We start from the raw sequence: 7,540 nt of genomic DNA, 5'->3' as shown, positions 1-7,540 counted from the left end.
ATCTCAAAGTAATACATTTATAGCGTATGTAAGCATTCTGGGTTATTTCTTTTACACAATTTTTCAATTTCACACAAGGAATTCAGGGTTGAAAAATGAAAAGTTTTGATGAAACAAGTTTCTAAAAAAAAATCGAGATTTAAAAGTTTTTTAAAATCCACATATACTGTGGATTCATTTATTTTCGTGGGTATCAATTTTCGTGGATAGAGAAAAAAAGATATTTCGTGGTATACGTAAATTCGTGGATCGCTGATAACAAAAAAAAAAAATCAGATACGTAATTCGTGGATTTGTTTTTGATTTAGGAGATCATATAACCTCCTTGGTTTAATCAATAATAAAACAAACAAAAAAGAAGGAATTCATTGAAAAAGTTTTGAATTGTAAAAATCCTCGCTTGGTCATTTTAAGTTAAAGTGTTCATTGAAAACTTCTATTACAATAATGGACAGAGACAACTAATTATTTGTTATATTTATTTATTATTAATTTATAAATGCTTGTCGGAATTCTATAAGGCAATCAAAACTTTATGATTGAAAGCTCATTTCCCTAATCACGATATAATGAACAGTCATATAAGTAAAAGGGGTGAAAATAAATGTTCCTGTCATAAACAATATTACCTACGGGCAATATCCCCGTACTTAATCCTATTGATTTTCAATCACTAGTAAACCAAACTATGACACGGTAATTAACAACATATTTTCCATGAACAGTTTTAATCAATTTTAAAATGTAAATTATCACGATATATTTATTATTGATTTAATTGAACTACTTGTATCTTCTTTCAATAAAAAAAACACGTGTTATGTTACAATGTTCATCGCTAGTCAAAACTATACTAAAACTGCATAACATAACCGGAAATAAACATCCGACTCCATACAGATTTATCGGGATTATTCTTCGTTGAATTCTTAAATTCGTGATTCGCTGTGACCAACGAAACCCACGAAAATTGGTATAACACGAATAAAAATGAATCCCCAGCAGTTAATACCACTACGTTAGTAAATAGTTTCATCGTATTTACCTTTCACTGCGGACATACCTTTGATCAATTTAATGGACACTGTTTTATTCAAACATGCAGATGAGATGGCAATGGATCGTTGTTTGTACGAAATTGTGTGAAACTAAGGTATCCAATACAAGTAAGGTAAGTCCTCAGACTTGTTGTTCAATGCAATTTTCATTTAAGTCATAAATGACTTATGATCCATGCCAATTAATATGTTTTTATGTTTGGTATCATCTGAGTGCTCATTTATTTATTTTTCTTTAACATGAGACTCCTTGTCCTATGTAAATATTTTGATAGAATATATCTGAATTATTCTACATTGATGACCCCTCTGTATTATACACTGATTACTTAATTTGCTATTGAAATATCAGTATTCTTTGATTTATCTTGTCTGTTAATCGTTTGATAATGTTAATGGAATGATTTTTTTTTTCTAATTGTTGATGGCCATAAGGTTGCCTATACTTGTTCACAACGACTTCATATGAACGTTGGTGGATAGTTATCTCTTGGCAACCATATCCCATATCCCTATTATAACAGTGTTTTTTCGATTACGAAACAGAAGACATAAACACATGCTCTTATTGTGTCAGTGGGTCTCTGGCAGAGACTTGTCTCAATGACAATTATACTGCATCTTTTGTATGTCTTAGTGCTGGAATTGAGGTAGTAGATTCAATTCTCCATCTGTTAACACTGTAAGGCGTATGACATATTTAAATCAGCGTGCACAATTCTCTTCTCATTTGTTCGAATATGTATCTCATAGTCCTAGGCGATTACTTTAGTATAAAATATCTTATTCATTCTACATTGATATATACTCCTTAATATACACTGATTAATTAATATGCTACAGACATCAAACATTCATTTTATCAGTATTCATTGATTTAGCTTTTTTGTTTATTAGTTGATAATGTTAAGACATACATACAAGTGATATTTAAACCGATAACTAACGAACATTAACCTTTATACTGTAACACGTATATTAAAAACAAATAATTGTTAAAAAGTGAGTGCTTTGGTCTTTCGGGGACTGTGTCCATTGCTCCTTGATGTAGGTAGTGTGGGTTCCGTTCCATTTATTCTTCAATTAAATGTTAAAAATCGATTGCAAAGGAGTAGGTCCGGTAAGGACCGATTTTGGCCCCAAATTTCAGGTTCATCTAACGAAATATTTTGGACACTTTTTAAATACTTGAGTGTCTATTTAAATTATTTCAATTAGTTTATGTGAAAAATGTTAACTGTTTAAGTCATTAAAAGCGCTCCGATTCAAGTTTAAATTTGAAAAATCTATCAAATATGCAAAAAATCGTCACTTTTTTTATGGTTTTCGTCAAAAATGAAAGAGGCCGCATCCGTGTTCATCCTCAATCTTTATATATGTTATGTATTATCACAACTTACATTTCAATATTATTAATGAACACGAATGCGGCCACTTTCATTTAAGACGGAAACGATAAATTTGCATTGTATTGTCAAAAACAGCCCATATATGTGTAGCAGAATCATTCTACTTTCCAATAAATGGCTAAAAGATTACAGTTTCACATTTTTGTAAAACTGGTAAATTTTGGGGCTAAAAAGAGTTCTTACTGAACGCAATAAAAGTATGATAAAATGAAACAAGCTATGACAGTAAAATATATTGAAAATGAGAAAAAAATAGAAGCATCGGTGAAGGTGTGATTCTCAGTAGTGGATTTGGAAGAAAATTGAAACACGGAGGCCATGTGTTTTTGTTTTCCGTCGGTTACTTTGTTTTCGCTAGCAATTATAATTCATGTTGAGCATGTCCTTGAGCAATATAGTATATACATCGGAAGTATCGAAGATTACTTTTATCATGTTTAGTTTTTTTTTAAATAAGCACTTTCATTTAAAATGTTTAAAAGAATAAGTCAATTATTATTATTTTTATGATTCATGGCTTCACTTTTGTAAACTCAGTAGTCACTGTATACAACAACAAATGTACAATAACACCCAAAATCAGGTTTGTAGATAACAAAAGGTCAAACAATTTCTTGGATTTGTAGATTTATAACGCTTGAATTAAATGTAATCAAAATATAACTTGTCATGCATAGAAACAATTTTAAAACGCATGACCAATGACATCATAGGGAATACAACTTAAGAATGACATTTTTTTTCTTTATTTTAGTTCTTTATTGCACTTAAGTTATCAAAGCCGTTGTTAAGAATCACGGTGTATATTCAGAACGCTTGCCTTCCGATTCAATGGACGATAACGCTTGCTTTCAGATTTATATTGATGAAGTAGCAGGAGTCACGACTATGTGATCAATGGACAATACTTACATCATATGGTAAATGGTGTCCCCTCTTGTAAATCACGGAACACTAGAAACATTTTTCTTGATAAAGATGTAACGCATGTCATCATAAAAGTTTGAAATCATGTCATAAACAGTCCCATAAATGCAACACTTTGTACGATTCAACAAAATAATGTATTTTTTTTGTCTGAAACTGTTTAATACATTGAAAATTAACTCGGGTTACAAATCCTCTTTTTTATTTTACTTTCATTGATATTTTTCTCCGTTTTTTCTAAATTCATTAAATCTAACCGTAAATGCTCTTTTTAAAAAATCACAAGAAACGCTTTTTTTCAGATTATTTACTGTTAGCGTCATTCTGGGAAACAATTGCTTTCAGATTTAAGGAAACGACTTCTTTCAGATTGAACTATTCGCAAATAATCGGATCCCCTGCAGACTATAAATTTGTGTTTCTCAAATTAATTCATCAACACCCAATGAAACAGCGGTGGTAACAAGTCAAATTATGGTTTTGCTTGATCAGCAACGGGATATTTCACTTCAATAAAATATTATAATTGAGTTACTTCACTTTTATTACACTTGATGGTAAAATATACAAAACAATTATTAAAACGAAATCCTAATACTAACCACATAATACAAAAAGAAGTTATAATCAAAGTACCGACGTACTGAACATCGTATAACCGCAAGTTCTTATGGATGGTCACAAGCACTTGTCTAAAAAGAAAATCGCATTTCTGTACCTAAAAGTGAGTTGCTTTAATATATCACTTTTCTTCTGAGACAAGTTTGCGCGTATATTGTGAATAAATGATATTAATACAAATCAGTATACTATATTTGTTGTTATATGTTATATTTATATTTTTATAGCACAGTTTCATGTATATCTATACATAATATTAATGGGCATCCATTTCTATATTATTCTATTCTACTATTCTAATAATAGTGCAGTACAAGTGCATGGTGGAAACACGTCTGTACTTTTTTAATAACTCAATGTTTCTGATAGATTTGAGTAGGCATGCATTCATAAGAATGCGTTAACACAACTTTTCTGTACGTGTTATGAATTTTATACTTAAATATATTGTCTGCCAAAAGTTAAGCACCAACTTAATATACCGAGAAGTATTTTTTTTTAACTATTTCGAAAAGATCTTTTAATGTTCGGTGTTAATAGTTGCCTTTAAATGTTTAACATATACGAAGAAAATAAAATACGATCTTGTTAAACTCGTCAAGCAACTGTGTATCAAAGGTCATCTGCACTTTTAAAAATACACTGCTCTGATTCTTTTGAAGCCTCTTCCTACTATTACGAGTCAAAGAGGGCGTATAATGTACACTTTATTTTTAACTTGTACTGTAAAATGATTGATCAGAGTAGATTTCGTTGACTTTGTCACATTTTGCTTATATTTTATGCGACAATACGTTACTTATTTTATTGATTACTAGTATGTCAAAGTCAATGTGATTCTAGCAAGGAATCGACGAGTACATTGAAAAAACGTTACTAAGTCAAATTCGGTAAGCAACTTTCTTCGATGCAAAAGTTTGCCCTGAACATTTATGAAATATTTGCCACTAGACGTTAAACAAACAACAATAAATCAATTAATCCATGCAAAATTTGAAAAACAAAATAAAATGCTTGCAAATTGTGAGAAAAAAATTGTTTGAGCTATATTTTATGGGCTTATGGTAAAGGGTTTTTAACCATCTGTCAGGGAACTTACTTTTATCAACTGGTAGGGATGAGTCATTCAAATATGTCACTATTTCAAGCTTCCCGATCTATATTTTAAGGTCGAAAATTCATATGAAATATGACACAACACTTTAGATAATGCAGATGTGTCGGTAATCTTGAAATATTGCCTATAAAAGATTTTGTCCGTTTCGAGCATTGCGGACCAAAAAATCCCGAAAAGTTGTGCCTATACGGCTAAAATAATCAGCAATGCCTGGGATAGGAAAATGCTGCGTATTTCAAATAATTGGAATAGGATCCCAGTTAGGGCAACCAGTCCGGTACCCACGAATGTAGTTCTTAAAAAAAATATATAACTTTTGTTATAAATTGTGTAGTGTTATTATTTCACTAGTTCTGTAACTGAATGTAGATTTATTTGAAAGGGTAGGCTTTCTAGTTTGAATTTCTGTAAAAATTTTGATTGATTTAAATGTAATCTGGCGTCAGTACATATAGTAAATTGCCTAAATTCTAGCCTTTATTCTTTCCCTGAAGTAGACAGACTGACCCTGTTGTCAATAAAAACAAAATTTTGCAACGGAATGCCGGTCATGAGGCACTGAGATTGTACTTAGACACTTCAAAATGAATGCCTAACATGAACCAGAAGTCCCAAGGTGGCTATCAAAATTATTTATTGAACAGGACCCTATGTATTTACTATGATTTTCAATGCGTTCCAATGGGGCAAATAATTGGGTCTCCGTTCCTGTCAGAGAGCATGTTTTGAACACTTCAATCTGCAATTGTAAGCTCATTTTTGAAGTTTCATGGATGAAATTTGGCTTCAGGCTTCAAAATTTAATAAGGAAAGCAATGATGTAATTATTATTAAACTTTTTAAATTAAATTGAAATTTAAATTTATGAAATTTAAAAAAGTTTGTTTTTCAATTTAAAGTTTAAAAAAAGGGCACAGAAAGGTCATTTTGTCTGTATTACACTACAGCCCACGTGGACTTTGTCATTTCCACGCGCCCACGGTGGGCGTGTGCATTGGGTGGACATTTCGGTCCACGCCCGCCCACGTGTCCACTTGTCCACGGTATGTCGTGTGCATTGGGTGGACATCTGTGGTCCACGCCCACCGACCGGTCCACGGTATAGCGTGGAATCCACGCCCACTGCTGTCCACGGGAGATCGGGTGGGCGGGGTCGATCCATGAACGTTATATATCGGTAAAGTGGTTGCCATCTGTTTATTGATTTGTAAATGTATTGATATGCACTTGTAACACTTTGTACATGGAAGTAATTTATCCTATAATAAAACATTGTGAAATTTTTGCATTGTTTTGTACGTGAATTAGGAAGCCTTAGCTTAATGTTTTGTTTAGAGTTCAGTTTGTATTGATTTGACACCAATGAATAAACTTAAATTGAAATTATGTGAATTTGAAATTTTAAAATTGTTGTCGTAAATACTGATTGCCGTGTAGATACAATAAACCAAGATGCCACCTGAATTATTTCAATAGAATAACATGTGCTCTTAGGCAGCAACCATTTGATTTTCGGGGGGGGGGGGGGGGGGGGTCTGGGCTATGGATTTTTTTGGAGAAAAAAGTTTGTTTCCAGTTTTTGGAGAAATTAATTAATTTGTTTTTGACCTTGAGAAAAAAACAATTGTTTGTTACACCCTCAGCTGCCACTATATGTAATGCTAAAATTGAAAGGAAAAAAAAATGTTTTCGACTTGTCGGCAAAAAAATAGATTGTATTTCGCCGAAAGTGAAAAAAAAAGTTTGTACTGAAAAAAAATCCATAACCCCCCCCCCCCCCCCCCCCCGAAAATCAAATGGTTGCTGCCTTAGAAGGCAGTTATTGCCACGTGCTTACAAGTCGGCAACTGTTCAGTATATTTGTTTAATCTTAAATATATGTCCCATTTGTCACTTACAACTGATTCAACCCGAACATATTTGAATAAAAAAAGTCATGGAAAAACCTTGTTAATAAACCGAAAAAAAATATTGCTTATTATATAAACATTATGCCGTGAAATTTCTTTTTTTTTCGACCTCATTTCGTTATTTCCAGAAGGACAAATAAAAATACTATGAACTTTAAAGAATACAAAAATGAAAGAAAAGATCACTGACGGACGCTTATATATGTACCAGTGTTAAAATCAAATTCTTGTTAAAACATCGGTTGTTAATTATCTTCATTATCTTTACTCATGAAATTGACAGGTAATAAACCACACAAGATATTAGCGTTGTTTGTACGTATTCATTGAGCTGTGATTCGATCATCAGATATAGTAATAAAAGATTTTGTGATTTGAATTGCGATGTTAGAATTCGGTCAGATTGTCTATTGCATAAGTTAACCGCTCTCCATATGAATAAAATTATAAATTGGAAAACTATTTATTGTTAAATATAGACAGAAAAGCAATAGGGCA

This window comes from Mytilus galloprovincialis, chromosome 11 (genome assembly GCF_965363235.1).
Source record: "Mytilus galloprovincialis chromosome 11, xbMytGall1.hap1.1, whole genome shotgun sequence".
Classification (NCBI taxonomy): domain Eukaryota; kingdom Metazoa; phylum Mollusca; class Bivalvia; order Mytilida; family Mytilidae; genus Mytilus; species Mytilus galloprovincialis.
Note: the sequence above shows the minus strand (reverse complement) of the source record.